Source organism: Pleurodeles waltl, chromosome 3_1 (genome assembly GCF_031143425.1).
Source record: "Pleurodeles waltl isolate 20211129_DDA chromosome 3_1, aPleWal1.hap1.20221129, whole genome shotgun sequence".
Lineage (NCBI taxonomy): Eukaryota > Metazoa > Chordata > Amphibia > Caudata > Salamandridae > Pleurodeles > Pleurodeles waltl.
In genome coordinates this window covers 131,577,454-131,590,114 of record NC_090440.1, presented here as the reverse complement: position 1 = coordinate 131,590,114, position 12,661 = coordinate 131,577,454, and positions in this window count along the sequence as shown.

Sequence of the window (12,661 nt, the reverse complement as noted above, 5' to 3'; positions counted from 1 at the left end):
GATAGAGATAAACGTAGGTGCAGATCCCTGACAGAGAGGCTTAGTCATGAGCAGTAGAGAGAGAAAGTTGAGTGAGGTATATTGGGTATATTGAGGGGGAAGTGAGATAGACAAAGCTGAGTTAAAGAGGCTTGAGATAGAGAGAGAGGATTTAGGTACACAGGGCCATATTTATACTTTTTGACGCAAAACTGCGCTAACGCAGTTTTGCGCCCAAAAATTTAGCGCCGGCTAACGCCATTCTGAAGCACCATGCGGGCGCCGTATTTATTCAATGACGTTAGCCGGCGTTAGCCGCCGGCGCTGTCTGGTGTGCGTTAAAAAAAACGACGTACACCAGGCAGCGCCGGCGTAGGGGGAAAATGGCGTATGGGCGTCCACAAATGGTGTAAGTCAGGCTGAGGCAAAAAAATCGCCTCAACCCGATTTGCGCCATTTTTTTACGACGCCCAACCCCCATTGAAATGACTCCTGTCTTAGCAAAGACAGGAGTCATGCCCCCTTGCCCAATGGCCATGCCCAGGGGAATTCTGTCCCCTGGGCATGGTCACTGGGCATAGTGGCATGTAGGGGGGCACAAATCAGGCCCCCCTATGCCACAAAAAATAAAAATAAAATACTTACCTGAACTTACCTTAATGTCATTGGGGTGGGTCCCTCCATCCTTGGGTGTCCTCCTGGGGTGGGCAAGGGTGGCAGGGGGTGTCCCTGGGGGCAGGGGAGGGCACCTCTGGGCTCATTCTGAGCCCACAGGTCCCTTAACGCCTGCCCTGACCCAGGCACTAAAATCCGGCGCTCATGCAGGTTTTTTAGACCCGCCCACTCCCGGGCGTCATTTTTGCCCGGGAGTATAAATACGACGCATATGCATCGGAGTAATTTTTTAAGACGGGAACGCCTACCTTGCATATCATTAACGCAAGGAAGGAGTTCACGCAAAAAAATGACGCTAACTCCATGAACTTTGGCGCTAGACGCGTCTAACGCCAAAGTATAAATATGGAGTTAGTTTTGCGTCGAATTTGCGTCGAAAAAAACGACGCAAATTCGGCGCAAACGGAGTATAAATATGCCCCACAGAGTAGTAGAGAAAGGGAGAGTAGTAAAAATGGCTGTAAAGTAGAAGAGGTGATGTAAAGTAAGGAGAAAGGAAATAAACAGTAAGATTATTTTTCAATGTAATTGCCACCAACAGCCTGAGAGTGTGAGGGGTAAGCATAGACAGGCTAGGCATGCACATTAAAAGCCAGATTTATTAACACTTTCAGATGGTGCAAGTTCACCAAAAGTGGGAAAAAACAGATAAACGGGTTGACTTGGGATTTACTTTCCAGGACCAAGCTTGTTTTGAGATGGAAAGTTGTCTAAAAGTAAGACAAAGCAGTGCTATGGGCTGCTTTGCATTATTATGCATCAAGGACACATCCAATGTATGGTCCATGGAAGTTCCTATGCTATCAGCCATGTTTTTTATGCAAAGCCCTATCTACAAACATTTGTACACAGGGAAGTTATAACGTTAGTCTAAGCATAGTGTTTTGTACAGGAAAGCTACCCTTCCAGGACAATACCTATGCTATACTCCTGCACACATCTTTGGAAATGATGCAGAGTCTAAGACCCAGATGTACAAAGCATTTTTCTGCCGTCTGAGATCGGAAAAATGTTTCTTGTTCTATGTACCAAAGCAAAATGCGACTCTGTAACTTATTTACCGAAATGCATTTTGCAATTCTGTATTAGGAAGGGGCATGTTTAGGGCATCCCTTCCTAATACCAAATCGCACTGGCATGTAGGAAAGTTGTACGACAATGAATGCGGTCTCAAAAAATTTGCAGTTACCACCAACTTCAAGTTGGTGATAACCCTTTCGCAAACGGGAAGGGGCCCCCAAGGACCCCTTCCCCTTTGTGAACAGAAGCGTAAATATTTTTTCGACCAGATAGTGGTCACAGGGACCATTGCCTACTCTGAAAAAATGAAAAGTAAGCTTTTCATTTTTTGGTTTGAAATGCATCCCCGGAAAACGGGCAGCATTTTTAAAAAAAATGCTTTATTTAAATGCAGTCACAAACATGGTGGTCTGCTGTCCCCAGCAGGCCACCATCCCTGTGAGTGCCTCCATTCCTCATAGGGTGGCAAATTGTGACCTACCTCATGAATATTGATGAGGTAGGTCCATTGGGAATTGCTAAATGTGTCTGAGACGCATTTTTACATTTCATTTTGCTAGTCCCTAATTGTAACTTGCAGAAAGTCACAAGTAGAGACTCTTGAAACGAAATGGACATACATCTGGCAGTAAGTGTTGTGCAAGGCATCCAAATTGTGTGTCAGCTGGGAAGAGAGCAACAGTGCCCTATCCTAGTAAACATGGCACTGTCCCTCACTCCCCCTTCATAGAACACAAAGCAGTTACTTAAGTTGCTGCGCTGCATTGCATGAAATAATGATGTCAAGTTGCCCCATGTTTCTGTTAAGCGTTCTCAGCTGCCAAATAAGAAAAAAGGAGGTAGTTTTTATGAACATCAAGCGGACTTTCGGATGTTCTACTGACTATACTGGGGGCTCCTTAGGAGGTGGGAGCCATGAGTAGTTGCCCACTCTGCCTGTCTTGAAACGTCTCAGCATTGGCGAGTTTCAAGGCGGTCCTGGGTTCCAGATATGCACATATGTGCATAAAGAGGGCTCGGGTTTCGCTTCTATCCTCCGACATATTGATGAGTGTGTCCGAGAACCGTCATTAAATAAGTGCAGAAGCGGGCATTGTGTGTTTTTTAACTCCCGGGGAATGAAAGCTACCCCCAAAGATTAATGAGATTAGCTCCGGCTGTCATCCAAAGGCCCCTTTGTGTGACCAGTCGGCACTGCTTTTAGAAAACAATGGAATGGGATTACAGTGCATTGATTTGTAAATGAGCCGTGCTAAAATATAGGAGTAAATATTGACAGGGAGCAGGCCTGATGGCATTTTAACCTGTCGCTCCCGCTCTGAGGCACTGTTGAATGTCCCTTGGGAGCTTGAGGAAGCAGGGCGCCATTGTCCCATTCTACTTCAAAGGCTGTGCCTTCACAGACAGTGGCTAGCGACACCATACGATGCGCCTGTACTATCAACACAGGACCGTGGGAGCCATCCAATCCGCAGGAAACACGTCACTGCACTCTGAAGAGCAAGCTGGGCTTGTCGAGCCACTGCATGACGCAACCCCATTGGCTTTCAAAATGAGCAACAATCAGAGAGACGTGTTATCCGAAGTAATAGAGTGCCATTTAGTCTGACGAGTATGAGCTCCCCAGGCTATAGGTAAAAACATCCATGCCTAATTTTGTACTTAAGCCTATTCCTGCAGTAGCTCACATACAACCGACACGCATTGTCATGCTCTATACATTTTGCAATAAATATTTCTGAATTTCTCAGATTGCATTAAGACATTTCATTGAAATCAAGCAACATTTCACTCTGGATCGTGTGGAAATAACATTTTGTTGTTTACTTGTTCGCAATTTTTGCAGGACTAGAGTTATTTCAATTGTATCCAATGGTTGTCATTGTATTTTAATGTCGCATTTGTACTGAGCCTACTTCCCTGCATGTGTTGCTCACTACTCCGTGTGGCGTGTCTGGGAGGTGGAATCAGAGATCTGACAGGACTGACTGGATTAAGGTCATATGTAGATATGGTAAGAAGATGACACGATAGGGTCACAGTATGTCTTTTAATGAGACCTGCAGGTGGAACTGTGTTAGAGTCTGTGGGTGGCCAGCAATGAGTAGTAGATTTCTTCTGTCATTCCATATTTGTCCAGGTGGTGAGTTAGTGGGATGCCTCGCTTCAAAGGCTGGAAGGGTATTGGACTGTAGTCACAACCTGTGCTGCTTCTGCCCTGGTAAAGTATGGGGTGTGCTGTATGTGTATTATTTGAAGTCTGTATTAAATTCCAATTGGCTGCCGGACCAATGAGTGGCGCATCAGCCTATACTGGATTAATATCAGCTGCAAGATTACTAAAGGATGGAGTTTTACACAGGGGTGGTAAGGGGACTTATCTTGAAGTGATTTATATTGCAAATAGTCAACCAAGAAATCCTTGGATCTCTTACTGTAGACAGTATGTTGGTCCATACTTTATGGAATGAGTGAACAAAGTACTTCTAAAGTTCAGTAGCTACCCAATAACACTGTCCAGGCACCAGGCAAGTTAAAGCAGAGCAATATAACAGAATAGTCAGGTCTTTAGGCCTGTGATTATTTCTTGTAGTTTTTGTTGCTATTCAACAAATGGGAAGTGTCAAAGAGTTTTCATAGTTTAGAAGGTAATCCGGGTGACATGAATGACATGGAGTTACGGACAGATCTGAGCCCATGATTACACCTAGCTTCCTCACTCTTGTTAATGTATTTGGTGGGACGTCTTCTTTCTTGGGACATAATACAGTAGGTTAATGTTGTGCAGTTATCCACAGTTAATAATCTCAGTCTTTCCTGTATTGAGCTTCCAAATGATTGCTCAGTATCCATGCGTCTATGATTTGGGAGCAGTCAAGTTAAGCTTTTTGCAGGACTTCTGATGCATCCATCTTAAAGATAATTTATGCATGGTTAGCTTAGTTATATCATGGAAGGTAAAATAATAGGATTAAGGGCCTGTTTTGAGTTTGGCGGTTTGTGCACCACCATGGTGGCCACTGTATTATGATGTTGGCAGTCCCAGAGAGCAAAGACCGCTGCGGTCCCGCCTGCACTGCCAAGCAGCCACCGTGGTGGCGAGGCAGGTCCAACAGGCCGGCGAAGCCAGGGTTTCCTCCAGGCACATTATGATGTTGCACACCACCAATGTGACCGTGCTGGTCCAACCACCACCTATCAGCAGGGGGAAACGGAGAGTATTAAGGAAGCAATTCACCTGCAGGCAGTGTTATACATCCTGTGCCACCATGGAGCCCATCACACACATCTTACCACTGGAATGTTGTCAGATTGACCACACATGTGTATGCATCTCAGAACACAAACACCCCTTCCATGAAACAGCCATACAGTGGACTCACAGATCACCCACATTTTAATTCAATGGGAGGTCAGTGGGATGCACAATAGTTTGACAGATAAAATAGAAAGCTCACTATGCAAACAATACCTGCACAAAAGGGTTGGCAGCATCATGACCACTCATGGAAGGATGCTAGCCTGAGACACATTACACTTTGTACACGCCCCTATATCAACATTTGCACAGGAACTGGCCCTCCAGGTATCTCAGGGACAAACAATAGTAGAGCTAAGTGACATGCTCAACTGCATAATGTGGAAGTGCAAGTCAAGAAAGCAAATATAAATACATCATGGGACATCCATCTAGATGAAGTAGCTGTAAGGTACACCCAGCAAAATGGACACATGCAGTCAAATGCAAAGGAAGATAGCAGAAATGAACACCTTCCATGTGCGGACAAACAAACTCAAGATTCCACACATGAGACAAATGTACAATCCATATCAGGGGGACAAGTCTAACACCATACATGCTGACATTGGACAACACAAGATGAAATACTTACCATACGAAACAGAACACAGTCCAATGACACCCCAACTGGATTAACAAACAAATATTCAAATAGGGAACATCTACCCTTGTCTTGGGTGACACCAGCACTGTCCATAAAGTCAGATATTGCAAACAATAGCAAATGGATCAGCAATCAGGGCGAAACACACAAAACTGTAGGCATACAATACAAATTACTGAGAAACAATGAAAAGGTTGAAAAGTAATGGCAGGCAAATGTGTACCCAACAAAACAACAACTTAGGTTTAATCAATCCAAAATAATGAGAATCAAAGGCAAGTGGCCAGTTCATTTCTCTGCACAGTACTGTGCTCACACTTGACTCCAATCACTGCCAGGGAACCTTCACAGGAAGGGGCACCAAGTGGGCAGGCAGGCACCTCAGGGATCATCCTTTGGTGGGATTGGGTTGGATTTGGGAAGGGTAGGTTTGGGTTTGGGAGTGGGGTTCTTTTTCTTTGGAGGGGTGTGCTTATTCTTGGGGAGGAGGAGTCTGGGTGCTTTTATGGGGAGCAAGTGTGAAAGGGGAGGACTTCGATGTGGAAGGGGTATGTTGGTCGGGGCCTCTAAGTTTCAGGCGGGAGGGTGGAGGAAACAGGGAAAAGGGCAAGCTCAAAAAGGAAAATGTCCTTGGGAACAGGGGGGCGGTCTGCAGAAGGCGTTGAGGATTTGGAGTTTGAGGGAGTGGTTGTCTGGTGCCTGAGTGTAGATGTCTTGGGTGTGTGAGTGTGTGAGGTATGTTTCTGGTTGGGTGGTGTCTGCTGTATGTGTGAGTGTGGTTGTTTGTTTGTTGGGGGGCTCGGAGGTGGATGTGGTGGGTGATGAAGTGGTGGATGTGTATGTGTCTGTTGGGGTCGTGTCTGTGGGTATGCTGGATGTTGTGGATGTTTGTGTGTCTGTTGGTATGCTGGATGTGCTGGATGTGTCTGTGGGTGTTGTGGTGGTGTCTGTAGGTATGATGGATGTGGTGTATGTGTCTGTGTGTGCTGGTGTCTGTAGGTATGGTGGGTGTGGAGGATGTGTCACTGGCTGTTATGGTGGTGTGTGTGGGTATGCTGGATGTGGTGTGTGGGTCGGTGGAGGTTGTGGGGGTGTCTGGTGAAGTGGTGGCTGATGTCATGTTTGTAGGTCTATGTTGAGTGCCTGCATGCTGCTGTGTCTTGTGGTGTTTACGTCGATGTGTGCTGCTTGAGTGTGTTGAGGTGGGTGCGTGCAAATGTGTCTATGTGCTTGGGACAGCTAGGGGAATAGAGAATTTGGAATCGGAAGAGAGAGGTGGAGGAGGGAGGAATGTGGGGTGTGACTTTTCTGGGAGCACGGAGCAGGGGTAGGTGTGTACCGCCGCGTGGACCATGTGTGCAGGATATTTAGACCAGCTTGGACCACTGATGCCTGTTGCTATCCCGATGGAGCCCATCCTTTAATAAAAGGAGGGTACCTGAAAGACGACTTAATAACCAGCTAATTGCAATACGAGGATTAGGTAGGTTTGGTCCTGACGAATTGCACCGATCATTTTTGACTTTAGAGGCGAGAAACATGTTGACCTTTCTTGAGGCAGTATAGGGATTTCTGTACTGACACTCTACCCACTCTCTGATTTTAGGAACTGTAGATAGTATACCATATATTTTTTACTGAGGGTTGATTAGACATTATAACTAATCTCTTCCCCTACACCATTGTCTTTAACCATGACAGGTGTCTGATCCTGATTAAATATGAGTTTTGAGGATCTTTAGTCATTTTTAATCTCACTTTCATACATTCTTCTGTACCAGTCCCACATTCTAGCATTCAACAACCGGCATTTTCCATACTCAAAAGATCTCTGGCAAAGAGCCCCCTTGAGGGGCCTGTCAGCATTGCAGTGCCGGCCTGATGAGGAGCAAAAGCCAGATGATAAAGCATGTCACCAATTGGTGAGTAAGGGCTCTTGTTCTAACTAGAGTTGTCTCACAGGCACCTTTCTTCACTTCCTTCTGTTTGGAACTGTGTACCTTCGTTTTTGGTTGGGTGTGACTGGCTGCCATCAGTGAGGAGGCCAGAGCCTGAAAAGATCTCTTTAGGCCAGACATGGCAAACGGCAGCTGTTAAGGGTGGGGTAGAGGGAGGAGAGCCTCAGCTCTAGCCCCTGTGAAACCTATGGGTGCAGACCCTGGGTTGATGGATCAGTGGCAGGGTAGACTCCCTGAACTGGTTGGAAGTGGAGTGGAGACAGGTTGCTATGCAAAGTAGAGTAGAGACAGGTTGCTATGCACCTGGGGCTACCGCCCCACACTCATTGTGGTTTCAGAGACCAGAGGCTCCTGGATGGGTTGGGCCTGTTCTGGCCATTGGCAGCTGGGGAGCCCCTATGGGTTAGTCTGGGTTTCCTGGGAAGCATTGACAGAGAACCAACTGGGATCAGAGTGGTGTAGAACTAGAGCCCTGCCTGCCAGGGAAGCCCCTCAGGGTATTGATTGGTCTGCCCTGGCTTTAGGCTGGTGGGGGATCGTGTTGGACCTGGCCTTTTTGGCAGGTTCATCCCCTGACTTTTTGCCTCTTTCCTCCTATTTTTTCTGATCTTTCGCTGTGCTAAAGTGCAGGTGCTCTCCTTTCTAAAGTTGGTATTATTGGCTTATACCTAATTGGCATATTTAATTTATCTGTAAGTCCCTTGTACAGTGGTATCCCTATACCCAGGGCCTGTAAATTAAATGCTACTAGGGGGCCTGCAGCGCTGCTTGTGCCACCTACTGAAGTAGCCTTTTCAAAACGGTCTCAGGCCTGCTAGCGCAGGGCCTGCATGCACAGTTTTCTGCCATAGGGACCTGGAATCTAAATTTACTTGCCAGGCCCAGAACTCCCCTTTTACTACATGTAAGTCACCCCTAAGGTAGGCCCTAGCTAGCCCTATGGGCAGGGTGCTATATGTAGAAGGCAGGACATGTGCCTAGTAGCGTGGCCTGTCCTGGTAGTGACAAAAAACCTGTGTGGTTTCTCACTGCTTGGAGTGCTGCCTTCTCATAGGATTCTATTGGAAATGCCCTGCCTTATGTGTAGGGGGTATTGTCCGATTTGTGAGGGGTAGCGTAGGCATGTTTGGCATGGTTGTAATGGTAGTGGGAAATGCTGCTCACTGGTGTAAGTGGATTTGTTATTACTATCACAGAAATGCCACTTCTAGAAAGTGATCATTTCTCTGTACTTATGACGCTGTTTTTTTGCAGTACGACTCCAATCCAAGTCTGGGCAGAGTGACAGTTGGGCTCTGTGCATACTTTTCAGACAGCCTGTACACAGGGAGGGTGGAGGTGTCACAGAGGTGTATCTGCATTTTGAATAGTCTTCCTGGGCTGAGAGAAGGGGGAGGAGGGGCACACATGCATCTGTAAAGGCTGTGCCCTGGCCTCACACAAATGGGTTGTTTACCCCCAACTGATGTTTGGAGCCTTTGCTGGAGAAGAGAGGAGGCACTCCCAGAACCAGTTGTAACTGGTTGGAACCTCCTCTCCCCTTCTTTGTGAAACACTTGCATAACTGAGTATAAGTATAGGGGAGTTTTCCCCACAATTAGGAGACATTTTGGAACTGAAACAGACTTGTAACTGGACACAAGATGCTGCTGAAGGGACTCACCGGGAACCGCCTTAGATTGCTGCCATTGTGCTGATCTGAGACCTGCTGGGTCACTAGGAGGAACTGCTTGCATCCATTTTGTGCTGGCCTGTGCTGGGCCCTGCTGCCCTGTGCTCCACCTTGTTCTGTCCCCCAGAGGCTGGGAGTTCTGGCCCCTGACCCCTGCAACTGTCTGCTTCAAGCACATGAGGACCGCTTTCTTTTTAATTGTACAGTGTCTGGAGCAGCACTTTCCTTTTTATGAATCTAGCGCCTGGAGGAGCGTTTTCTTTTTATAACAACCTCGCATCTTGGGAAGCGCGTTTCTGCATTGCCTTTGGAAAATCACCTCCGTGACCCAGACATTGTTGAAAACCGAGCGCGTCGAAAGAGCGCTCCTTGAAGTACCCCCGGGGTAAGAGTGAGACAAAGAAGGAGCAGGTGCGCTCCTTGTGGTGCCCCCAGGGTCCGGAGTACTGACGAAGTGCCCCTGGGGCACAGGCAGGCACCTGCTTCGGCGCATTCACCACTGCCACCTGGGCATTGCAGGCCAGTCGACGAGGGAAGCCTGCTGGTCCAGGGCCAGAGTCGCCACGCTGCTGGAGAAACTTGGGAGGCCCTGGAAGACCCCAGCCATGCCGGAGAGGGCTTCACAAAAGAACAGAGGGGGGGTCACTCACCATCAGGTGGCCCCAGTTTTGGCACGTGAAGTGCGCTGGGGGCCCCCTTGCCCTAACTTTGAGTGACATTTGCATTAGAGGACTGGCGCTGTACCCTTCTTGATACTATGGGCAATAATAATAATGGGGATGTTGATGCACCATGCATTTATGCTAATCTATGTTATGGGCATATAGGCTAATATGTTTCCTTGAGTTGCCATTCACTCCTTTTATGGACATTTATGTTGTTGTGCTAAACCTCTTTTTATCTGACTTGCCATATGCATCTGCTAATGTTCCTGTAATGGGCATTTATGCTAATATGTTTTTATGACTTGCCATATGTTCTATAATGTTCCTGGGATGGGCATTTATGATATTTCTATGACAAGTGCATTTATTTAGTAATGTGATTCCTGACTACTGCTTATGTTGCAGAATAATAAGTAACCTGTGTGTTATATGTGACTACTGCTGGTTCTGCAGAGTAACTAAGGTGTAATGTTCTGACAACTGCTTGCGTAGCAGGATATTACTTACACGTTGTGTTTGGTATAATATTTTTATATATCCTGGTGTTGTGTTTCCTTTGTGGTGGAGATAGTGTGTCACGTGTGCTGTGTGTGTTGTGCAGACGCTTTACACATTGCCTCTGTGATAGGCCTGGCTGCTCGTGCCAAGCTACCAAGGGGGTGAGCAGGGCTTATCTTGGATGTGGAACTCCCCTGCCCTGACTGGAGTGGGTGGGTTCTGCCTGGCTAGGGTGCATGCCCCGCTAACAGCAGCTACCTCACTGTCTCAATTTCGGTCCTGCAAACCCAGCTGCCTGTGGATGTGTACCCAACCACATATGATGCCAACATAACTGCAAGTTACTCCATGATGCATACCAACAGTCAGGTAACACACCTTACCCATTACACATGTGCAGTGCACTTTTCCACATTATGCCACATCAATGGCATTGAAATGCATATTGTGTGTAAAAACTGTAGTCCTACCCATCATGTCCATCTTTGCTACTGCAGTTGTACATGCCAAATGACACGCTATGACGGTTGAGAGTATGTGTCAGCCACCAACCAATGGTGACACACTCCTGTCTGTGGCACCACATGAAATGTAGCCCCGTTGCAAATGTCCTATCCCAAACAGAGGTTGGCATGCACATATATGTGAGGAAATACAGAAATCATCCCATGAACACAGGTAGACCATGCAGGAAACAGCAGCGTACACATTTTATCAAAAGAGAACAGGAGACATGCTAACATGTAGGCACAAGGAATGTTGGCAACAGTGATGGAACATAAATCATGTAAGTGGGCATTCCCCACTTACCAAGGGTAGGTTTTGATCTGTAGCTGATAAAAAGAACAATGTATGTTCTTGACATGTATGATGGCCGTCTTCACATTATAAACAGTAGTGAGGTACCAGCACTCATCACACACTGAAGACAAGTGGCCTCTGGGGGACAGATGCCAATTTACTCACTTGAGCAGACACATGGCTGAGGATAGTGATCCATCACTTCTTTTCTTTTGTTCTGTAACACTGAAGAGTAGTGGTCTGTAGCGTAGAATTTCCACCCTAACAAACATTACTTGATTGATCAATGTACAGAGCCATGTGTTCTCCCTGGAGAGCAAATTGTTTGTTGAGTGTACACAGTTGTGTCCTAGGTCCCTGGGCCAATAGGAAAGGCACATCAGTAGGCACCACATTACATATCTACACAAACAGTTACTCATCTACTGGGTCACACATAGCTCATCCCTAATCATCAAGGGGAGATGTCAGAACCTAACACAATAACTTGGCATGTGACAGGCAGGAATATGCCCTGTACTCACCCCTTGTGGCTGCTGTGCTCCCCTCAAACGCCCATCAAGGTCTAGGAACACCACTGCCAGGATGCGGACCATTGGGGCAGTCATGCTCCAACGTGCACCCCGCCCACGTTAGGAGGACAGCCCCAGTTGAACTTCAGTGCTCTTCTGGGCCCAGCATCTCACCTCTTGTGACATTGGGTGCACCACCAGCTGTGGACCCCGAGGGTCCACATCTTCCGGGAAATGGCTCCCCATATCTCCTTCTTCTGATGGGCATTTACCCCATACATGTATGGATGCAACAGACAAATCAAGAGATTACAATTACATGTCTTTGCCCTAATGGTTGTTTTCACCACATGTCAGAAACACAGCAAAGAATGGTCAATTTGTAAGCACACCACAAGTGTAAAGCACACAAGCCTATAAGTACAGGGACATGACTACAGACTTTTGTGTCCATCTGCAGACTAACCCACTACTCTGCTCATGGCCACCAATGACTAAGCACAGCCTCTCACATTAGGTAGCCCATGCTCCAGCAACGTGTACTTTGATGTGAGCCACAATGTAACACTACACACATATGGGGCTTCTGAAGGGTAAACTCCTTAAGCCTCACTGGACCAACATATTCACACTCTGCGAGACTGACTCGCTGCATACAGTCCCTACAGGAAAATTCCATAGTACAGACTTCACCCTTACACTTGAGTGACAATGAAGGGGCTGGCATGGTGGATACAGTAAGTGTCTTCCCTGTGCATGTGTGGACTTGTGGCCCGCCAAATGCAGAATCATGCAACTCCAGGGGTGGGTTCTGTGGTATGTACCTGTACCACAGAACACTCCTTTGGTCATATGTGCTAAGGTACAGAGATGGCATCCAACATACAAAGGTATGCATTGTTCAACTTCTGCTATTTGACAAGCTACTGAGTCTCGTTATGGCCTTCTAGGAATCTACACACTGCACTGTGGATCT